The sequence below is a fragment of the Salvelinus namaycush genome, chromosome 9, assembly GCF_016432855.1.
Source record: "Salvelinus namaycush isolate Seneca chromosome 9, SaNama_1.0, whole genome shotgun sequence".
Lineage (NCBI taxonomy): Eukaryota > Metazoa > Chordata > Actinopteri > Salmoniformes > Salmonidae > Salvelinus > Salvelinus namaycush.
In genome coordinates, this window is record NC_052315.1 from 21387250 (window position 1) to 21412259 (window position 25010).

The 25010-nt window shown below is 40.1% G+C and overlaps 1 pseudogene; it reads left to right on the top strand.

The window, feature by feature from the left end:
- LOC120053192 overlaps positions 1-22950 on the top strand; it is a 207759-nt pseudogene extending 184809 nt beyond the window's left edge.
- Positions 22951-25010: the final 2060 nt, after the last annotated feature.

Sequence of the window (25010 nt, forward strand, 5' to 3'; positions counted from 1 at the left end):
AAGCCAATGACTGATGTGGTGTACTCCTCAATACCATTGGAGGAATCCCATTCATTCCCCATTTTAGGGTAAGGAACCATTGGAGGAATTATGGTCAGATTTGCCAAATGGAGGGCGAGGGAGAGCTTTGTATGCGTCTCTGTGTGTGGCGTATAGGTGGTCCAGAGTTTTTCTTCCCTCTGGTTGCACATTTAACATGCTGATAGAAATTTGGTAAAACGGATTTAAGTTTCCCTGCATTAAAGTCCCCGGCAACTAGGAGCGCCGCCTCTGGGTGAGCGTTTTCTTGTTTGCTAATGGCGGAATACAGCTCATTCAATGCTGTCTTAGTGCCAGCCTCTGACTGAGTTGTTATGTAAACAGCTACGAAAAATACAGATGAAAACTCTCTCGGTTGATGGTGTGGTCTACAGCTTATCATGAGATACTCTACTTCAGGCGAGCAATAGCTCGAGACTTCCTAAGATATCGTGCACCAGCTGTTATTTTCAAAAATACATAGCCCGCCACCCCTACAGCGTATAACCAGCCAGCTGTATGTTGGTAGTGTCGTCGTTCAGCCACGACTCTGTGAAGCATAATATATTACAGTTTTGAATGTCCCATTGGTAGTTTAATCTTGCGCGTTGGTCATCTATTTTATTCTCCAAAGATTGCACGTTTGCTAGCAGAATGGAAGGAAGTGGGGGTTTATTCGATCGCCTATAAATTCTCCGAAGGCAGCCCGCCCTCCGGCCCCTTTTTCTCCACCTCCACTTCACGCAAATCACGGGGATCTGGGCCTGTTCCCGAGAAAACAGTATATCGTTCGTGTTGGCTCGTCAGACTCGTTAAAGGAAAAAATGTATTCTGCCAGTCCGTGGTGAGTAACTGCAGTCCTGATGTCCAGAAGTTATTTTTGGTCATAAGAGACGGTAGTGGTAACATTATGTACAAAATAAGTGTTTTAGAAAAGTTACAAAAAATGCAAATAAACGAACAAATAAACACAATCAGTCGGGGACACGTAAAACGTCTGCCTTCTTCTCCGGCGCCATTATTTCAGACCAAAACAGATTTTTAAAATTGTATTTAACTAGGCAAGTCAGTTAAGAACAAATTCTTATTTACAATGATGGCCTCAATGGCCAAACCCTAACCCGGAAGACGCAGAGCCAATTGTGTGCAGCCCTATGGGACTCCCAATCACGGCCGGTTGTGACACAGCCTGGATTCGAACCAGGGTCTGTAGTGACGCCTCTAGCACTGAGATGCAGTGCCTTAGACCGCTGCGCCTCTCAGGAGCCCTGATGTGTTGCAGAGGAGAAATGTTATGCTAAAACACCTCAGCGCTCTCCCTGGTGAGCTGTTCCCAGTTGGGATGGAATACAATTGTACGTGCCATAGGAATATTTACACTGTATAGTTATTTAAACTTTACACTGGCAAATGTATTCTAAAAACTGGAAACATGAGGGTCTACCTGTCAGCAGAAGTATAGATTTGAACAGTCCAAAAAACACTGTGATATACTGGAAAACTTAAATTAATAGCCTTGGCGTTTATTTGCTTCAGTCACTTAACACAACAGGCGCTTATTAGAGACAGGCTTCTATTTAACCCAGGCGTCTATTTCCTTAATGCACACAGCCTTTTCTCATTTGCGTAGTTATTTGTTTAATTCCAGCATTTTAATACATTTCCTAAACAGTGTTCACATTTACATACTGTGTCACGTTTCTTTTGTCTTAGTATGCCATTATAAAAAAGTAACTTTGACAGAATAATTATTCTATTTGAGTGTGCATTTAGTCAGTTCTTACCTTCCCCACTAGAGGGCTATTATGCTTGCAAGTTAGCTAGCAGTAGTTCTCAGCTGTTAGCAGTTTTTTACTGGCAATAAAAACAGATTGCAATAATTTTCTTGAGTCATTACTCAATTATTTAATGTAACAAATCAAACATTAAACCTAGTAAACAATTAATGATAATTCATGGTAACCTGTAAAGAATTCATTTAGACCTGGCTTTTATTTGAAACAGGCGTTTATTTTCTGACGTGTGCTGTTGCTCGGTTCTGGTGCCGTTCAGGCAATTTAAAGTCTTGATTGGGGGACTTATTTGTAGAGGAATGTAACAGTTTTTATGGGTGATTTGTGATGTTTTATTTGTGCTTACCATGACTGTGTTTAAATACAGTAACAGTCAAAAGTTTGGACACACCTACTCATTCCAGGGTTTTTCTTTGTTTTTACTACTTTCTACTTCATTGTAGAATAATAGTGAGGACATACAAACTATGAATTAACATATGGAATCATGTAGTAACCAAAAAAGTGTGAAACAAATGAAACTATATTTTATATTTAAGATTCTTCAAAGTAGCCACCCTTTGTCTTGATGACAGCTTTGCACACTCTTGGCATTCTCTCAACAAGATTCATGAGGTATTCACCTGGAATGTATTTCAATTAGCAGGTCTGCCTTGTTAAAAGTTCATTTGTGGAATTTCTTTCCTTAATGTGTTTGAGCCAATCAGTTGTGTATGTGTGGTATACAGAAGATAGCCCTATTTGGTAAAAAGACCAAGTATTTTGGATCATATTACAGTCCATGAAGTTCAGTCATGAAGACATGAAAAGACATGAAGTTCAGTCAATCTGGAAAATTGCATTAACTTTGTTTCTTTAACTGCAGTTGCAAAAACCATCAAGCGCTATGATGAAACGGGCTCTCATGAGGACCGCCACAGGAAAGGAAGACCCAAAGTTACCTCTGCTGCAAAGGATAAGTTCATTAGAGTTACCAGCCTCAGAAATTGCAGCCCAAATAAATGCTTCACAGAATTCAAGTAACAGACACATCTCAACATCGACTGTTCAGAGGAGAATCAGGCCTTCATGGTTGAATTGATGCAAATAAACCACTACTAAAGGACACCAATAATAAGAAGAGACTTGCATGGGCCAATACACACGAGCCATGAACATTAGACCGGTGGAAATCTGTCTTTTGGTCTGAAGAGTCAAAATTTAAGATTTTTGGTTCCAACCGCCGTGTCTTTGTGAGACGCAGTGTAGCTTAACGGATGATCTCTGCATGTGTGGTTCCTATCGTGAAGCATGGAGGTGGTGGTGTGGGGGTGCTTTGCTGGTGACACTGTCTGTCATTTATTAAGAATTCAAGTCACACTAAACCAGCATGGCTACCACAGCATTCTGCAGCGATACACCATCTCATCTAGTTTGCGCCTAGGGAGACTATCATTTTTTTTTTCAACAGAACAATGACCCAAAACACACTTCCAGGCTGTGTAAGGGCTATTTGACCAAATAGAGTGATGGAGTGTTGCATCAGATGACCTGGCCTCCACAATCAACCGACCTCAACCCAATTGAGATGGTTTGGGATGAGTTGGACCGCAGAGTGAAGGAAAAGCAGCCAACAAGTCCTCAACATATGTGGAAATCCTTCAAGACTGTTGGAAAATAATTCCTCATGAGCTGGTTGAAAGAATGCCAAGAGTGTGCAAAGCTGTCATCAAGGCAAAGGGTGGCTACTTTGAAGAATCTAAAATGTAAAAGATATCTTGATTTGTTTAACACTTTTTTGATTACTTCATGATTCCATATGTGTTATTTCATAGTTTTGATGTCTTCACTATTCTACAATGTAGAAAATAGTACAAATAAATAAATACCCTTGAATGAGTAGGTGTCCAAACTTTTGACTGGTACTGATATACACTGCTCAAAAAAATAAAAGGAACACTTAAACAACACAATGTAACTCCAAGTCAATCACACTTCTGTGAAATCAAACTGTCCACTTAGGAAGCAACACTGATTGACAATACATTTCACATGCTGTTTTGCAAATGGAATAGACAAAAGGTGTAAATTATAGGCAATTAGCAAGACACCCCCAATAAAGGAGTGGTTCTGCAGGTGGTGACCACAGACCACTTCTCAGTTCCTATGCTTCCTGGCTGATGTTTTGGTCACTTTTGAATGCTGGCGGTGCTTTCACTCTAGTGGTAGCATGAGATGGAGTCTACAACCCACACAAGTGGCTCAGGTAGTGCAGCTCATCCAGGATGGCACATCAATGCGAGCTGTGGCAAGAAGGTTTGCTGTGTCTGTCAGCGTAGTGTCCAGAGCATGGAGGCGCTACCAGGAGACAGGCCAGTACATCAGGAGACATGGAGGAGGCCGTAGGAGGGCAACAACCCAGCAGCAGGACCGCTACCTCCGCCTTTGTGCAAGGAGGAGCACTGCCAGAGCCCTGCAAAATGACCTCCAGCAGGCCACAGACTCCGTCTCATGCTACCACTAGAGTGAAAGCACCGCCAGCATTCAAAAGTGACCAAAACATCAGCCAGGAAGCATAGGAACTGAGAACTGGCCTGTGGTCACCACCTGCAGAACCACTCCTTTATTGGGGGTGTCTTGCTAATTGCCTATAATTTCCAACTTTTGTCTATTCCATTTGCACAACAGCATGTGACATTTATTGTCAATCAGTGTTGCTTCCTAAGTGGACAGTTTGATTTCACAGAAGTGTGATTGACTTGGAGTTACATTGTGTTGTTTAAGTGTTCCCTTTATTTTTTTGAGCAGTGTATATATATAGAGAGAGAGATATACATAGAGATGTACAGTGGGGAGAACAAGTATTTGATACACTGCCGATTTTGCAGGTTTTCCTACTTACAAAGCATGTAGAGGTAATTTTTTATCATAGGTACACTTCAACTGTGAGAGACGGAATCTAAAACAAAAATCAGAAAATCACATTGTATGATTTTTAAGTAATGAATTTGCATTTTATTGCATGACATAAGTATTTGATCACCTACCAACCAGTAATAATTACGGCTCTCACAGACCTGTTAGTTTTTCTTTAACTTCTTTAACTTCTAACTTCTTTAACTTCTAGGGGTCAGATTTTTTTTAATTTTTAAAATAACGTACCCAAGGTAAACGGACTATTTCTCAGGTCCAGATCGTAGAATATGCATATAATTTACAGATTAGGATAGAAAACACTCCAAAGTTTCCAAAACAGTCAAAATATTGTCTGTGAGTATAACAAAACTGATTCTGCAGGCGAAAACCTGAGAAAATATAACCCGGAAGTGATTTTTTTGTTTTTAAATCTGTGTTTCCTGGCCAGTCTTTCTTCCATTTAAAGGGGTATCAACCAGATTCCTTTTCCTATGGCTTCCTCAGGCTGTGACCAGGCTTTAGACATAGTTTCAGGCTTTTATTTTGAAAAATGAACGAGATCTTTCAAAAGTAGTCAGGTGTCCTCTGAATAGTTCCTGCACGCGAGAGGGGAGCTCTCCATTTTCCTTTTCTCTCTTATTGAATAGGTTACGGTCCGGTTGAAATATTATTGATTATGTTTGTTAAAAACAACCTGAGGATTGATTATAAAAAACATTTGACATGTTTCTACGACCATTACGGATACTTTTTGGAATTTTCATCGAACGGAACGAGGCTGTAGTTTTCTCAACATAACGCGCAACCCAAATGGCGTTTTTTGTTATAAAAGTAATATTTATCAAACAAAAACAACATTTGTTGTGTAACTGGGAGTCTCGTGAGTGCAAACATCCAAAGATTATCAAAGGTAAGCGATTAATTTTATTGCTTTTCTGACTTTCGTGACCATGCTAATTTGGGGCTAGCTGTTGTAGCATTGATTGATACACTCACAAAAGCTTGGATTTCTTTCTCTGTAAAGCATATTTTCAAATTTTCAAACAGCTAAGCTGTGTTTTGGTATATTTCACTTGTGATTGCATGATTATAAATATTTTTAGTAATATTTTTGAATTTGGCGCCCTGCAATTCAGCGGTTGTTTAGGGAAATTATCCCTTAATTGGGATCTGTGCGCAGAAAGGTTAAGAGGCCCTTCTGTTCTCCACTCATTACCTGTATTAACTGCACCTGATTGAACTTGTTACCTGTATAAAAGACACCTGTCCACACACTCAATCAAACAGACTCCAACCTCTCCACAATGGCCAAGACCAGAGAGCTGTGTAAGGACATCAGGGATAAAATTGTAGACCTGCACAAGGCTGGGATGGGCTACAGGACAATAGGCAAGCAGCTTGGTGAGAAGGCAACAACTGTTGGCGCAATTATTAGAAAATGGAAGAAGTTCAAGATGACAGTCAATCACCCTTGGTCTGGGGCTCCATGCAAGATCTCACCTCGTGGGGCATCAATGATCATGAGGAAGGTGAGGGATGAGCCCAGAACTACACGGCAGGACCTGGTCAATGACCTGAAGAGAGCTGGGACCACAGTCTCAAAGAAAACCATTAGTTACACACTACGCCGTCATGGATTCAAATCCTGCAGCGCACGCAAGGTCCCCCTGCTCAAGCCAGCGCATGTCCAGGCCCGTCTGAAGTTTGCCAATGACCATCTGGATGATCCAGAGGAGAAATGGGAGAAGGTCATGTGGTCTGATGAGACAAAAATAGAGCTTTTTGGTCTAAACTCCACTCGCCGTGTTTGGAGGAAGAAGAAGGATGAGTACAACCCCAAGAACACTATCCCAACCGTGAAGCATGGAGGTGGAAACATCATTCTTTGGGGATGCTTTTCTGCAAAGGGGACAGGACGACTGCACCGTATTGAGGGGAGGATGGATGGGGCCATGTATCGCGAGATCTTGGCCAACAACCTCCTTCCCTCAGTAAGAGCATTGAAGATGGGTCGTGGCTGGGTCTTCCAGCATGACAACGACCCGAAACACACAGCCAGGGCAACTAAGGAGTGGCTCCGTAAGAAGCATCTCAAGGTCCTGGAGTGGCCTAGCCAGTCTCCAGACCTGAACCCAATAGAAAATCTTTGGAGGGAGCTGAAAGTCCGTATTGCCCAGCGACAGCCCCGAAACTTGAAGGATCTGGAGAAGGTCTGTATGGAGGAGTGGGCCAAAATCCCTGCTGCAGTGTGTGCAAACCTGGTCAAGAACTACAGGAAACGTATGATCTCTGTAATTGCAAACAAAGGTTTCTGTACCAAATATTAAGTTCTGCTTTTCTGATGTATCAAATACTTATGTCATGCAATAAAATGCAAATTCATTACTTAAATCATACAATGTGATTTTCTGGATTTTTGTTTTAGATTCCGTCTCTCACAGTTGAAGTGTACCTATGATAAAAATTACAGACCTCTACATGCTTTGTAAGTAGGAAAACCTGCAAAATTGGCAGTGTATCAAATACTTGTTCTCCCCACTGTATATATATATAATAATAATTGTACTTTTTTGTATAATGTGTATATTTATGTTGTTTTATACAGGGCACATTTGGAAAAGAGACCTAGGTCTCAATATGCCTCCCCTGTCAAAATAAAGGTTAAATGAAATATGAAATAAGGTACAGGCGGCTATTTGAGACTGCGTGTAATTGAAGTTTTACTGTAGTTGACCGTTGCAAAAAGAGCTACTGTGAGAATATTGCAATGTGAGATCGATTGAATAGAGCCCTGAGTCAATGTCCAACTGTGAGAGGTGCAATATAGTGTATTTTATATACTTTTAGGGTAAGATTATTTTGGTTGCTAAAGTATTTAATATAACTGCTCTACTGCAGCATAAACTAGCAAACTCAGTGTCGGACCAGAAGTGGAGAACAGTGAGGTAGTTGGAATAGCGAGCGCAAAGGTGTGCCCTTGACTGCCTTTACAATGATTCCTTCCTTTTCACTTACATCCTAGCATTTTTTATTCTAAGAGCTGTCTGAGCCTAACTTCTCTCCTGCCTGGTCATGTTAAGCCTTTGTAAATAGGGTATGGTGCAGAATTCTGCTTTCTGACCTGCATGATAGGCTTGAGTAAGCCTCTACCTACAGCTTCCACAGGGCCGAACATGGAAGTGGCCTAGTCATTTCATTCCAGGCACACAAAGCAATCCCTAATATCTGAGACCGTATAACCTCGAGCAGGAAGGGAATCAGTCATGGTGTCCACAGAATCCATTATCTGCCACACCACTTGAATGTTATCAGAATGCATCTGGTAGTATTCCGTGTCGGTTGGTTCCTTCTAAGCGCACTCCCCACCCACATTAAATCAATATGGGCCAGGTAGCTAGTGTAGGGAAGGTGTATCAGCAATGGACTGTCACTAATAGGGTTTTGTCATGATGTAGGTGTGTAGTTTTCCTATAGATCAATAATAATTAGATCTCAATAGTACAATACATCTCCATGCACACTGAAGCAATTCCATATGCAGTAAAGCTGGAGAGAAATGCTTGAAATTCACAGTAAAATGGCTGGGTGCATAAAATGTCCTCTAAGGGTCGGACCCTTTTTTTCAATTTTCGCCAAAAATGAGATACCCAAATCTAACTGCCAGGACAAGCAAGGATATGCATATTCTTGATACCATTTGAAAGGAAACACTTTGAAGTTTGTGGAAATGTGAAATGAATGTCAGAGGATATAACACTTTAGACCTTGGTAAAAGATAATACAAAGAATAAAATGTGCGTTTTTTTGGGGGGGTGGTGGGGGGTTCCATTCTCTTTGAAATGCAAGAGAAAGGCAATAATGCACTATTCTAGGTTAGGCGCAATTTAGATTGTGGCAACTAGATGGAAGAAGTGTATGTGCAAAGGTTTAGACTGATCCAATGAACCATTGTATTTATTTTAAAAATGTTCTACCAAGACTGCCCAAATGTGCCTAATTGGTTTATTAAAACATTTTGAAGTTCATAATTGGGCACTCTCCCCAAACAATAGCATGGTATTATTTCACTGTAATTGCTAGTGTAAATTGGACAGTGCAGTTAGATTAACAAGAATTTAAGCTTTCTGCCCATATCAGATATGTCTATGTCCTGGGAAATGTTTTTGTTACTTACAACCTGTCCCACGGGGGGTACACTAATCCCATAGAGGTTTTTAACCTCTCTTGGGTAGGGGGCAGTATTTTGAAGTTTGGATGACAAACGTGCCCAAAGTAAACTGCCTGTTACTCAGTCCCAGAAGCTAAGAAATGCATATGCATGGTAGTATTGGATAGAAAACACTCTGAAGTTTCTAAAATGTCTATGAGTATAACAGAACTGATATGGCAGGCAAAAACCCAAGGAAAATCCATCCAGGAAGTGGGATTTTTTTGATGTGAGTTTTCCATTGAATGCCTATTGACTATGTTATGGGTTAGGGCCCAGATTGCAGTTCCTATGGCTTCCACTAGATGTCAACAGTCTAGACATGCTTTCAGGCTTGTATTTTGAAAAACGACAAGTAAAAATACCTTTTGGTCAGAGGACAGGGGAAGAATGCAGAGCTGCTTTGCACACATGACCGATAGCGCGCCATTCGTTGTTTTTCCTTTCTATTGAAAACGCTATTGTCTGGTTGAAATATTATTGATTATTTAGACAATAGACAACCTGATGATTAATTATAAACATCGTTTGACATGTTTCAACGAACTTTACCGGTACTATTAGGATGTATTCGTATGCATGTTTTGACCGCCCTGGAATCAGTGGATTACTGAACAAAACGCGCCAACAAACAGAGTTTTTGGGACATAAAGAGGGACTTTATCGAACAAAACAAACATTTATTGTGTAACAGGGAGTCTTGTTAGTGCAACCATATGAAGATCATCAAAGGTAAGTGATTAATTTTATCGCTATTTCTGACTTTTGTGACTCCTCTACTTGGCTGGAAAATGTTTGTATGCTTTTGTAAGTGGGGCGCTGTCCTCAGATAATTGCATGGTATGCTTCGCCGTAAAGCCTTTTTGAAATCTGACACAGCGGCTGGATTAACAAGAAGTTCATCTTTAAGCCGATGTATACCACTTGTATATTTTATGAATGTTTATTATGAGTATTTCTGTATTTTGAATTTGGCGCTCTGCAATTTCACAGGATGTTGGCCAGGTGGGACGCTACCTCTAATTCAATCTGATCGACAGGCTTCGCTAAAAATGACAAATAAATGAAAGACTATATGTTTCATTTTTAAATTCTGCTTTGTTTATGACAGTAATAACTTATGAAGACCTTTGAGTTCCCATTCATTGAGGAGCAAGGGTGGCAGAGCATTTTGTTTCCATTTACTGTTTATTTTTAGTCTGACAGCCTTTCCCTGTTTCACAGCCTGCAAGTTGTCACCCAGCCAGCCAACATTATGATTACAAATACAACAAACTGGATGACTATGAAAAATAAGTGTGTGGGTATGGATCTAATGTGTAAGAGTGATGGACAAGATGAATGTTGCTCGGTCTATCTTGTCATGATGTACAGTATATCTAATACACTAAAGCCAGAAATATTTATTGAAATATCTGTTACGGTTTTGAATGGTGAACTCTTCATCTGAGGTAAATTTTGAAATGCATCTCTTAAATCTATCCAGTCATATAAACTACTGTATGTGAAATCAATCTAATACAGAATATGAATATGTTGTGTCTCAAGTCATTTAACGGTGGAATGAAAGAGTCAACTACTACACCAAAGACCTAAACAAGTCGGTTTTGTGAAGACTAATTGTACTCCTTTACCCAGATAAAAGTGTTAATTTCATCAACAATAACTATGGGAAAAATGCTTTATTATGACCTATTTTTCGAGAATAAAACTATGATAATAATGAGATGAGATGCCCTGGGGAAAAAACTATAAATATTACAAATTACTCTTTATTTTAGTCAACGAAAATGTGACAAGACAAGAATTCCACTTGAGACTAATGGACATTTATTTTGAATGAAGCTCATTTTCATCTGTTAAGTCCAATCAAGCATGCATTGATGTATAATATTTCATGCAATCCTCTCATTGGCAGAATTGAAATGATTCAGTTGTGTGGTCTGATTGAGCTCATCTGCCCGGCTCTCCCACACAGCTCCCAAGCAGTCACTTCAGTCACTCATCAATCTTTTGAACTGATGCGACGGCCAGGACTCTTCACTTGTAACTAACATCAACAAGAAACAATGTTTAAAGAGAGTAAACATTGTTTCTTGTTGATGTTAGTTACGCGTCAAGAGTCATGTACTGTAGGCTATTTTTGCGTTGATCACATCAGAAGCTCTTTTTTTCCCATGTGCGCTGTTATTCATTAATCTGTGTAGCTGCTCTCGCACAGCGGTCCGCAAATGCGAGCTGTGGTTGCTTTTTTCCTACGTGAAAAACGAATGCTATTTGTTGAATATTACACGGAACCCAAACCGGCTGCGCGCGTGCGCCATCGTGCGCTATCGTGCATACATTTATTTTGTCCCCCTACACCAAACACGATCACGACACGCAGGTTAAAAATATCAAAACAAACTCTGAACCAATGACATTAATTTGGGAACAGGTCGAAAAGCATTAAACATGTATGGCAATTTAGCTAGTTAGCTTGCACTTGCTAGCTAATTTGTCCTGGGATATATACATTGAGTTGTTATTTTACCAGAAATGCACAAGGTCCTCTACTCCGACAATTAATCCACACATAAAACGGCCAACCGAATTGTTTCTAGTCATCGCTCCTTCTTCCAGGCTTTTTCATCTTTGAATTTATATGGTGATCCATCTAAACTTTCATTGTATTACCACGACTACCGGCAAAACAGTTCGTCTTTCAATCACCCACATGGGTATAACCAATGAGGAGATGGCACGTGGGTACCTGCTTCTATAAACCAATGAGGAGATGGGAGAGGCAGGACTTTCAGCGCGATCTGCGTCAGAAATAGAAAGGAGTTCTATTTTAGCCCTTGGCATCGTTGTCATTGCAGACGCTCGTTGGCGCGCGCAAGCAGTGTGGGTGCAATATTTGAAAAACATTGATTTCTAAATTTATTTTGTGACGCTCGCGCACGCGACGTGTCCGGTCTGGTCAGCATGTTAGGAGTCCAGTAATACATCTGGCACTTATGTAAAGCTAAAATTCTCCCCTTTTCAAGGAAAGCACTATTATCTACCTCCCTTGATGGTTATGATAGGGAGAAAATCTGAGCTGTAAATTGATTAACCTGTAGTCAAGGTTTTATAGCCTATATGTTTAATTATGTCTGGCATTGGTTACAATCTGCCACAATATCAATGTTGCCAGGAGGGGATAGTAGGCCTAGTTGGACAAGGCTAGCTGACTGTGCACATGATGGAAGTTAAAGGTACAGTAGCTTAAATGTTCATTACGTAATAGAAAAAAATGCGCTGCCCATAATGTGACTAAAATATCTGTGAAAAAAAATAGCCTAAAATTGCTCATAGTCGACTGAAACTAACGAAGGATGAAATATAAAATGTGATGAAGACTAAAAGGTATTTTAAAACTTCTTGATGCTACGGATCCCGTTACCGGGATCATTTATCAACAACAACCGCTAAACTGCAGAGCGCCAAATAAAAAAAAAATACTAAAAATATTTATAATCATGAAATCACAAGTGAAATATACCAAAACACAGTTTAGCTTGTTGTTAATCCACCTATCATGTCAGATTTTGAAAATATGCTTTACAGCGAAAGCAATCCAAGCGTTTGTGAGTGTATCAATCACTGCTAGAACAGCTAGCCTTAAATTAGCTTGGTCACGAAAGTCAGAAAAGCAATAAAATTAATTGCTTACCTTTGATAATCTTCGGATGTTTGCACTCACGAGACTCCCAGTTACACAATAAATGTTATTTTTGTTCGATAAAGATTAGTTTTATAACCAAAAACCGCCATTTGGGTTGTGCGTTATGTTCAGAAAACCACAAGCTCGTTCCGGTCCTGAAGGGACCGGAAATTCCAAAAAGTATCCGTAATGTTTGTAGAAACATGTCAAACGTTTTTTATAATCAATCCTCAGGTTGTTTTTAACATACATAATCAATCATATTTCAACCGGACGGTAAACTGTTCAATACTACAGAGAAAGAAAATGTCGAGCCACATCTCTCCTGCGCAGGAACTAATCAAAGGACACCTGACGCGTTTTGATAAATATCGCTCATTTTTCAAAATAAAAGCTTGAAACTATGTCTAAAGCCTGGTCACAACCTGAGGAAGCCATTGGAAAAGGAATCTGGTTGATACCCCTTTAAATGGAGGGGCAAACAATGGAACAGGGATAAAAAAAATAAAAAAAATGCACTTCCGGGTTGGAGTTCCTCAGGTTTTCGCCTGCAAAATCAGTTCTGTTATACTCACAGACAATATTTTGACAGTTTTGGAAACTTTAGAGTGTTTTCTATCCTAATCTGTCAATTATATGCATATTCTAATATCTGAGCCTGAGAAATAGTCCGTTTACCTTGGGAACATTATTTTTCCAAATATAAAAATTCTGCCCCCTAGCTGAAAGAGGTTGACCAAAACTAAGACTAGAACTAAATGAACACTGCCTAGATATGCAGTACCAGTTAAACGTTTGGATACACCTACTCATTCCAGGGATTTTCTTTATTTTGACAATTTTCTACATTGTAGAATAACAGTGAGGACATCAACACTATGAAATAACCCATATGGAATAATGTAGTAAGCAAAAAAGTGAACTTGTTAAAAGTTCATTTGTGGAATATCTCCCCTCTTAATCTGTTTGAGCCAATCAGTTGTGCTGTGACAAGGTAGGGGTGGTATACAGAAGATAGCCCTATTTGGTAAAATACCAAGTCCATATTATGGCAAGAACAGCTCAAATAAACAAAGTGAAACGACAGTCCATTGTTACTTTAAGACATGAAGGTCAGTCAATACGGAACATTTCAAGAACTTTGAAAGTTTCTTCAAGTGCAGTTGCAAAAACCATCAAGCGCTATGATGAAACTGGCTCTCATGAGGACCGCCACAGGAAAGGAAGACCCAGAGTTACCTCTGCTGCAGAGGATAAGTTCATTAGAGTTACCAGCCTCAGAAATTGCAGCCCAAATAAATGCTTCACAGAGTTCAAGTAACAGACACATCTCAACATCAACTGTTCACTGGAGACTGCGTGAATCAGGCCTTCATGGTCGAATTGCTGCAAAGAAACCGCTACTAAAGGATACCAATAATAAGAAGAGACTTGCTTGGGTCAAGAAACAGAAGCAAAAGACATTAGACCAGTGGATATCTATCCAAATTTTAGATTTTTGTGTCTTTGTGAGACACAGAGTAGCTGAACGGATGATCTCTGCATGTGTGGTTCCCACCGTGAAGCTTGGAGGAGGAGGTGTGATGGTGTGGGGATGTTTTACTGGTGACACTGTCAGTGATTTATTTAGAATTCAATGCACACTTAACCAGCATGGCTACCACAGCATTCAGCAGTGATATGCCATCCCATCTGGTTTGCGTTTAGTGGGACTATCATTTGTTTTTCAACAGGACAATGACCAACACACCTCCAGGCTGCGTAAGGGCTATTTGACCAAGAAGGAGAATGATGGAGTGCTCCATCAGCCTCCACAATCACCCAACCTTAACCCAATTGAGATGGTTTAAAAAACCATTGAAAGAGTAGCTGTGTCTAAACTTTTGACTGGTACTGTATATAAGTTAATCAGTGCAGGACTGAGCTCCAACAGATTTGTACCCCAGTGTGAAAGATGTTCTTATGGGATCTAATTAACAACAGAGTTGATCAAGTGTGAAGGGATTGGAATATAATGGTCAATAATGAATACTATTAGGCAAAATCACACTAAATAATCATCTATGTAACATCACTAAGTTACCAAGACTGTATGTACCTCTCTGTGTTCGGTTTGGGTTTCACTGCTCAACGATGTCCCCTCATCTAGCTGAAATTGTTTGTGATAAAAAGGATCATTTATAATCTACTTGAAATTGATTTGGGTCACTATTAGGTTGTACTAAAAAATCTTCAATCTCAGTTGCCTGATTTGCTGCCAATTCATGAGGTGGATAACTGGCACTGCTATCTCGCTTGGATTTTATGACTTGTATCGCTTTTACGCTTACAGTCTCACAAAGTCAGATATTTCTTCAGTCGCCATAACAGATGTCAGGGTACAAAAAGCACCTTGATCTCTTTTTAGCATTTCATGGAATACATTTTTTAAATTAATTAATTATTTAAAATTGTCTTTTGACACCTGGACACAAAAGTTCTACCTCCTGTCCTTTACAAACAATGTAATGTTACAACTGGTCAACTTTACAGCAGAAACGAAGACAGTTGAATTTAGTCTTTTGGTTACAGGGAGTTGCCAGTTCAGGGGCTGAATGGCTTTCTACGCCTCGTTTTATGGGGTTATAAAAGGCAGTCCGAATGGATGATTCGCCAAATGGAAACGTTCCTTTAACAGTTGGCCTACTCTGTGTTTGGTGATGCTTTTTTGTGTTTGCATATACATTGTACATAACATTATTGGCACCTGTACAGAAAGTGAATGGACAGAACTTGTATGATATTGCAATGCATCTTGTATTTCTAAGGTATTATAGCTAGTCATATCACATCTTATCTAACATTGGTACCAGTATGTTTCTGCTCTAGACCTGGGTTTCCCAAATTTGTTCCTGGTGCCCGCCCTGGGTGCACGTTTTGGTTTTTGACTTAACGCTTCACAGCTGATTCTAATTATCAAAGCTTGATGATGAGCTGGTTATTTGAATCAGCTGTGTAGTGCTAGGGCAAAAAACAAAGTGTGCTTCCAGAGGGGGCCCCAGGACCGAGTTTTGGAAATACCTGCTCTAGACAATCATCGTCATGGTTTTCATAGGTAGCTTCATTATTTTTGTATTTGTTCCCCTTGAAGTATCGTAAAGTCTGGAAACTAACATACTAGTGAATATAACTTAATCCAATTTAACACATATGATTGGCAAGAAAAACACCTTTGTGCCACATTGTTCCACCTTTTCACTGTGTGTTTTGAAGTCATTCTGTAAAACTACCAACCAACCAGTTCTCATTCACCACTCAAATAAAATAAAATAGTTATTTTATTTGTCACATGCGCCGAATACAACGGGTGTAGACTTCATCGTGAAATGTTTGCTTACGAGCCCTTCCCAACGATGTAGAGTTATAAAATATTAATAAAAATAGTAACACAAGGAAGAAAATGTAATGAAGAATGAAGCTATATACAGGGAGTACCAGTACCAAATCAATGTGCAGAGGTACGAGGTATTTGAGGTAGATACTGTATGTACATAAAGGCAGGGTAAAGTAACTAGGCATCAGAATAGATAATAATAAGAGTAAAATAAAGAACAGAGTAGCAGCATATCAGTGGCGGTCAGTGCTGTTTTTTTGTTTTTCATGAGCATGGCCTTATTTCTATTACAGCGTATTGGATGACTCTCATTCATATTCCATTCAGCCAGTTCAATGTAACAGCGATAGGTTTAGGCTACTGCATGATCCTTGAATTTTCCTTATACCCATCATGAGGTTGCTACAACCTAGCCTATGAATGAAAGTTTACAACGTAGGTGCACACAAGTCCAGAGACAAATTTGAGATGACAGACAGTGGCACATGGACAGACAGTGACATTCAATACCGCCTTGCACACTCTTGCCTGCATCTAGCTGATATAGGGTGTAATCATCAGTCCAACAGTGTCAAACGAGAGTTTCTGAATTAGACACATTTCTGAATATGTTTATCCCCTTTTTGTTCCGTTTGCTTCCGTTTTTAGAAATGTTTTTCAACAGAATCAAAGGAATGAATGCACCCCTGATCATGCGTAAACACAGTTCACTTTCATAGCAGTTCACTTTCACGTTGTATTCCTATGCGCTCTTCTCCTCTCACCTTGTCCCTTCACTTGTGGACTTCAATGCACAACAGCTGTATGTGACCAGGCAAAAAAAAACATTCCAAGCCAATCCGCTACACACAGCCTATATAGTTGTCACCATATTAGCTAAAGTAACATCATAGTCAGCATAGCTAATATAACTAACACGTTAGTAAACCCGCTACAATCATGCAGTAAGTTAGTGTACAGTCAGTAAACAGTTACACCGGCGGGCCCCGTTGGCAATAAATTAGTAAAACCAAAAGCTTACATTGACTTGGAAGAATTCCAGTGTTGTGTTGAATTGTCATAGCCAGCTAGCAGAGTGTTTCAGTAGGCTAAACTAGCTAGCAAAGTTAGTGAACTGAAAGTGAACAAAAATTACTCTATTTCTCTATTTCTCTCTTGCTCAGTGGTGTAAAGTACTTAAGTAAACATACTTCAAAGTACTAGTTAAGTAGTGTTTTGGGATATCTGTACTTTACTTTACTATTTATATTTTTGACAACTTTTACTTCACTACATTCCTAAAGAAAATAATGTACTTTTTACTCCATACATTTTCCTTGCCACCCAAAATGCTTAGCAGGACAGGACAAGGGTCTAATTCACACACTTATCAAGATAACATCTCTGGTCATCCCTACTGCCTCTGATCTGGCGGACTCATTAAACATTGTGAGTGTTGTAGCGTGCCCCTGTAAATAAAAAATATGGTGCCGTCTGATTTGCTTAATATAAGGAATTTGAAATTATTTATACTTTTACTTGATACTTAAGTATATTTAAAACCAAATACTTTTAGACTTTTACTCAAGTAGGTTTTACTTGAGTCATTTTCTATTAAGGTATCTTTACCAGTAAGACAACTGGGTACTTTTTCCACCACTGCTCTTGCTTTCCTTTATTTTGGAATAAATTCATTTGTTCAAAACTGTTCAACTTTTCTCTTTCTCTCTGAGTCAACTACTCACCACAATTCATACACTGCAGTGCTAGCTAGCTGTAGCTTATGCTTTCAGTACTAGATTCATTCTCTGATCCTTTGATTGAGTGGACAACATGTCAGTTCATGCTGCAAGAGCTCTGATAGGTTGGAGGACGTCCTTCAGAAGTTGTCATAATTACTGTGTAAGTTTATGGAAGGGTGTGTGAACCATGACCCTCCTAGGTTTTGTGTTGAAGGCAATGTACCCAGAGGAGGACGGAAGCTAGCTGTCCTCCGGGGACACCATGGCGCTACCCTACAGATTGCTGTTGAGGCTAAATAGTTTGCAAAATAGTACGTTTTAATCAATTGTTTGGTGACCTGATTATATTTAGTATAGTTTTATCTAAAAAATAATAACTTGTAAATGTTTTACAATTTTTATTTTTATGAAATTCACTGAGGATGGTCCTCCCCTTCCTCCTCTGAGGAGCCTCTACTGCAGCATATGAGGAGAGTGAAATTGTGTGTGCATGAGTCCAATAGCTCTGAGGGTCCAGAAATCAGTAATGAATCGTCATCTTCCCTGCCAGGTCAGTGTTCTCTGACTTGGCAACTCCATGACAGCCTGTCAGTAAAGATCCTGCCCCTTTGATTGGAAAGGCTGCCCTCTATTTTGGCAAGCAGTTACACGTTAAACACCAGCCATTTTCCCCTCTCACAAGTCATAGAATACGGTCAAGTTCCTCAGACATACGGTTTTCTTTCTGGTGTAGCTCTTCTCTGCTTGAAGCTTATTTTCATGTTAGCCTGAATCATTTAAAGGAAAACTCCACCCAAAAACTATATTTTGGTATTTGTTTCATTGTGCATTGTTGACATAGTCCCAAAAGGTTTTGCTTGTTAGCAATCAAGTTTTCAAGATATGTAACTTTCAAAATACAGAAATCATCCCCTTATGATGCATTTTGCATCATATAATGCTGCATTCTCTTTAATATACTGTAAGGGGGGGATTATTTAAGATACTCTTTGAAGAGGAAGAGGTAGGGTTTCAGGTGCTTTCAGAAGATGGGCAGGGACTCTGATGTCCTAGGTTCAGGGGAAAGCTGGTTCCACCATTGGGGTGCTAGGACAGAGGCAATATTGGACTGGGCTGATCGGGAGGGCCAAGAGACCAGAGGTGGCAGAACGGAATGGTCTGGATTGGTTATAGGGTTTGAGCATAGCCTGAAGGTAGGTAGGGGCAGTTCCTCTTGCTGCACCGTAGGCAAGCGCCATGGTCTTGTAGTGGATGCGAGCTTCGACTGGAAGCCAGTGGAGTGTGTGGAGGACCAGGGAGACGGGAGAATTTGGGAAGGTACTACAAAGATACAGGCGTCCTTCGCTTTGGCTCCCCCTCCTGTCCAGCTCAGGCGTTCAGCGTCGCCGGCCTTCTAGCTGCTGCCGAACCTGCTGCTGGCAAACACCCTTCACTCATCAACCCCGGACTTGTCTCGTCATCATTACACACACCTGGTTCCAATCCCCACTTTATCACTGTATATATACTCTCTCTGTCATCTGTCTTTGTCGGTCATTGTAAATGTTGCTTGTTTTCCTGAGAGGAATCTCTCCTACTATTTTCTGAGTACTTTATTATTTTGCACTTTGGGTTTCGTCCCACTTTTATATATGGTGCTTTAATAAATTCAGTAGTTCTAAACCTGTCTACTCCGCTCTGCACTTATGACACACTCTCCATATTTTCAAGCATAGTGGTGGCTGCATCATGTTATGGGTATGCTTGAAATCGTTAAGGACTGGGGAGTTTTTCAGGATGAAGAAAACCCGGAATGAAGCTAAGTACAGGCAAAATCCTAGAGGTAAACCTGGTTCAGTCTGCTTTCCACTAAGTACTGGGAGATGATTTCATCTTTCAGGAGGACAATAACCTAAAACAAGGCCAGATCTACACAGGAGTTTCTTGCCAAGAAGACAGTGAACGTTCCTGAGTGGCCGAGTTACAGTTTTGACTTAAATCTGCTTGAAAATACACTATATACACAAAAGTGTGTGGACATCCCTTCAAATTAGTGGATTCGGGTATTTCAGCCACACCTGTTGCTGACAGGAGCACATAGCCATGTAATCTCCATAGACAAACATTGGCAGTAGAATGGCCTTACTGACGTGCTCAGTGACTTTCAACATAGCACCGTCATAGAATGCCACCTTTCCACCAAGTCAGTTTGTCAAATTTCTGCCCCGGTCAACTGTAAGTGCTGTTATTATGAAGTAGAAACATCTAGGCGTAACAAAGGCTCAGCCGCGAAGTAGTAGCCCACACAAACTCTCAGAATGGGACTGCCGAGTGCTGAAGCGTGTATGGCTTAAAAATCATCTGTCCTCGGTTGCATCACTCACTACTGAGTTTCAAACTCTGTCTTGAAGCAACATCAGCACAATAACTTTTCATTGGGAGCTTTATGAAATGGTTTTCCATGGTCGAGCAGCCACACACAAGCCTAAGATCACCATGCACAATGCCAAGCGCCGGCTGGAGTGATGTAAAGCTCGCCGCCATTGGACTCTGGAGCAGTGGAAACGCGTGCTCTGAAGTAAAGAATCACGCTGGGTTTGGCGGATGCCAGGAGAACCCTACCTGCCCGAATGCATAGTGCCAACTGTAAAGTTTGGTGGAAGAGGAATAATGGTCTGGGGCTGTTTTTCATGGTTCGGGCTAGGCCCCTTAGTTGCAGTGAAGGAAAAGCTTAACGATACAGCATACAATGACATTCTAGACGATTCTGTGCTTCCAACTTTGTGGCAATAGTTTGTGGAAGGCCCTCATGACAATGCCCCCCTGTACAAAGCAAGGTCCATACAGAAATGGTTTGTCGAGATCGGTGTGGAAGAACTTGATTGGCCTGCACAGAGACCTGACCTCAACCCCATCGAACACCTTTTGGATGAATTGGAACGCCGACTGCAAGCCATGCCTAATCGCCAAGCATCAGTACCCAACCTCACTTATGCTCTTGTGGCTGAAAGGAAGCAAGTTCCCACAGCAATGTTCCAACATCTAGTGGAAAGCCTTCTCAGAAAAGTGGAGGCTGTTTTAGCAGCATAGGGTGGACCAACTCCATATTAATGCCCATGATATTCAAATGAGATGTTCGACGAGCTGGTGTCCACATACACTACATGACAGAAAGTATCTCTGTTGCGTTGTTAACAGTCACCGTTGCTTTCTGAACGGTGATGATCTCAACAGACAGTGGATGAAGCCTTATCCTTTCCTGAGCCATACTATCTACCCTGCCAATGGCTTTCTCTACTACCTCAACAGCATCAGCAGGACGCGTCTGGTGAGAGATGTCACTCAACATACAGCTTCACCGTATCTGTAGAACAAATAGATACCCCTCTCTTTGTTTCTTTCTCTCTCCCTGTCTTTCTACCTCACCCTCCCACATAAACATTCCCTGATATGCATATGGTATGCGCACACAATGTTTTGAGCATAATTTTTATGCAAAAAGTACCTCTGTTGTTCATTCAGATAGACAAGGGACATTGTATTATCTATCTGATTCACCTCCCCTGAACTTCTTTCGGAATCTAATTAGCTTGTTTATAGCTCTTTGGTTCTTCTTCTGTGATCTCTCTCAACTCCAACAACCATTTGCTTTATTTCCAGAATGTAATGTCAGGGAAACATCTACAGTACAGCTCCAGTTGATCAGCCATTCTAACCATACAGTGGACTTGATATAACTGTTTTGGAACATGTTTAACTAATTTAGCTAACTCACTTAGGCGTTTTATAACAATCTGACAGGTTTATTTCTCTAACTGAAAATGTATTGTGCATCTCTTCAACCTTGATGTGAAGGAAAACCATGGCATAATGAAACAAAGGCTTTTTACTACTTGCCATCATTGTAAACATAAATAATAAGAAACTATCCCAGCAATGAGTTTGATTATATATTTTACCTGCAGTGTGAAATGAAGAAGTAAATTGTGTGGCAGCAATATCATGAAGTAATTACCTTGATTTTCAAATGAATTTAACTGTTATTAACATTTTATTATTATAATAATCACCAAGTGTACCTGCACATAATTATGAGTATGAAACTGTATTAGTATCAGTAAACAAAACAATTGCTTAATGCATGTAATTGATTGATACAGATGTAGGATCTTAATTTGATCACTCTTTTGTTGCTGAGAAGTTCCGTCCACCGCAGGAAATGCAAACTTGTATTTGAGATACAAAACATTTTCAAAAGAAAGTGGACATTTCAGACTTGATTTTCCCTAATGAAAAATGTATCAACCCATACAAAAATGTCCAGTATTATCTGCTGCAGGATTATTTTCTTGCTGTAGCAAACTGGCTCCAATTAAGATCCTACGTCTGTAGTGTTTGACTTCTCTTTGTTGTAATTGCTGAAAACCAAAGTGCCTGTGACGTTAATTGATGCGTTAATGCCCATTCTGGCTAGACAGTCGACTGCATTTGTACTAAAGCGACTGTATTATTATCTCACAATGGCTCTCAAAACATTGTCATTTGTGTGATCACTGTTAGATTAATGAGGGTAAATAAAGCCCAGAACCTTGTGTTCATTCAAGGCCATCATTACCGCTATGGGCCGTTCTCCTGTCTGACATTAGACTTCTCTCTTGGCTACTCTGTCCCCCTCTACAGTATCTCTGTCATGTTGCCTCCACAGGTGTTCTGTGATTACCATGGCCACTCACGGAAGAAGAAAGTGTTCCTGTATGACTGTAGTGTTTAGGAGACTGTGTGGCAGTCAGGTTCTGCTGTCAATACTGCCACTCTGAAGGAGGACCCAGGATATAGGGTAACTATTAGTGGATATTTGAAGTAGAATTACTGTTAAGCTTGTTCGTTACCCAGCTACAGTATCAAGCTTTGGTCAGGTGAAGTCTTGGCAATGTTATAATGTAGCTAAAACATTTATTATTATAAAACTATTAATTCATATAGTATAAAGCATGTATCAATCATTTATTAGAGCCTCAATGAATCATGATGGTAATCAACCTTCCTTTACCTACATTATTTGGGCTTCAATGGCTAAACAGTGTAAAGAATACCCACTACAGTATTAAAGCCAATTTTTTCTCTCCCTCTTTCTTTGTTTCCAGACCATCCCTAAGACTCTGGAACGGATAGCCCTGGCGTTCTCCTTCAACAGCTATAACTACCTGGTAGAGAAGTCCCGAGAGGCCACGGCCCGGCTGGTGGTCTGGAAGGAGATCGGCATGTATTCCAGGTGACTACCTCATGAAGCTGGTTGAGAGAATGCCAAGAGAGTACAAAGCTGTCATCAAGGCAAAGGGTGAAGCAGGAGCTAATTTCAGGAGCAAGACACCCTATTTTTGACTGATAACTGATATAAGGGCATGTACGTGATAGGCCTATCTGGCTTTTATGATTATGATGGTCATAATGTTTCTTGACAGTGTCATAAAGTGTATTTTCTTAGTCCAAGTAAAGTGACACAGGATAGTCGTAATGCTTCTTGACAGTGTCATACATTTGTATTTTCTCCAAGTTATTTAAAATATGATGAAAAAAACATGACTGTAAAGAATTCATTACGACAACAAAGGATTTAAGAAGGAAACTTCTTGGCAGGGAAAAAACGATTTTAAATAAATGTGGGTTTGACACGCTTATGTACAGGAGGTGTCATAATCAACCATAAAATAACGCAATATTTGTCACAACAGGTGTAAATATGGGTCATGACAGTGATATGACCATATTATGACAGGTTATGACAAGTTATGTCAGCTGTTATGACATGGTTATGAACGTGTCATATCGTGTTATGACACTGGGTGTCAAGTAAAGTGTTACAGATAATATTGTAATTAAAATGAGTAAGGGCATTGCTGTAACGATAAAATATTCTGTGTATGTAACATCCAGCACTCTGAATCAGGTGATTCAACCTCTGGTTCTATCACACCTAGAGTACTGTCCAGTCATATGGGCATCTGCTGCAAAAAAAACACCTAAAATTGCTCCAACTCTCTCAAAACAAGGCTGCCAGATTAGTCTTTTGACTGTCTTTAGAAATGTTATATTTTTCAAGAAACCACAGTATTTCTCAGACCAATTAGTGTATACTAGCAACAAACAACCAACAAACCAGACAGGCAAATTCAGGGCATGATAACCCTAAGGCCAAGGACAAATCTCCTCAAATCTACAGTTTTATACCAAGCCATCACTGAATGTTTTACCAACTCACATTTCTAAGGCAAAAAGTAAATCCACCTTCAAGAATTCAATAAAAGAACATCTAATGTGATCAACCATATGACAGGACTTACACTAGAGATCATCTACTGAATGTTAAATGTATTACCTGTCAGGTATTTTAATTGTCTGTAAGGTCTACTTGTTAAATGGTTGTAAAGTGTTAATGTAAATTGTAATGGTTTGTAATGTATTTTCTGTTCTGTGTTGAATCCCAGGAAGATTAGCTGACATTACAGTATCAACTAATGGGGATCCTAAAAAAACACTTCCCCTACTTCCCCTAACTCTCCCTCACTTTCTCTACCTCCCTCCACTTCCCCCTACTTCCCCTAGCTCCCCCTACCACCCTCTACCTTCCCCTACCGCCCTCTACCTCCCACTACATCCCTCTATCTCCTCTAATTCCTCTACCTCACCCTACCTCCTCCTACCTCCCTCTCTTTCCCCCACTTCCCCTGCCTCCCCCACCCTCCCCTACCTCCCCTGTAATGATTTCATTGTAGTCGAAGCCTCATTATAGCCTGCAGAAGGTAATAATAATTTATTGCTCTGCTGATTGGATCACATGTGGTTTGTAATCATGTTTTAAACGCTACTAGGCAACTTCTCCCTGGTGATTTCACAAATTTTGCCAGCATTTTCGATGAAGCACAATTATTTTATATTGCTATGTACCGTATACATATGCAGTATGCTTCTTTCACATAAACATGTTAGTAAGCGACATATCATCCTCCTTTTATTTTCCGTTTACGTACCATCTTTAAATAGCATTCAACTATTAGTAAGTACTGAATATTTGCCTAATGATCCATCAGTGTGGGAAAACAACCTTGGTGAACAAATTAGATATAATGTTTAGACCGTCAGAAATAAGAGACATGAAATTGGGCTGCAGAGGCAGCCAGTGGATAGGTGGGAACATTGCCAGAATACCTTCCCCTTTTGAGATGAGTGCCATGGGTCCGTTTATGCACCCCAGTTAATCTTGACCTTGATGGTAATGTCTTACTCTACAGAGTATATTTATGATGTAACTTTCTATAGCACAGTTTTATTAAAATGT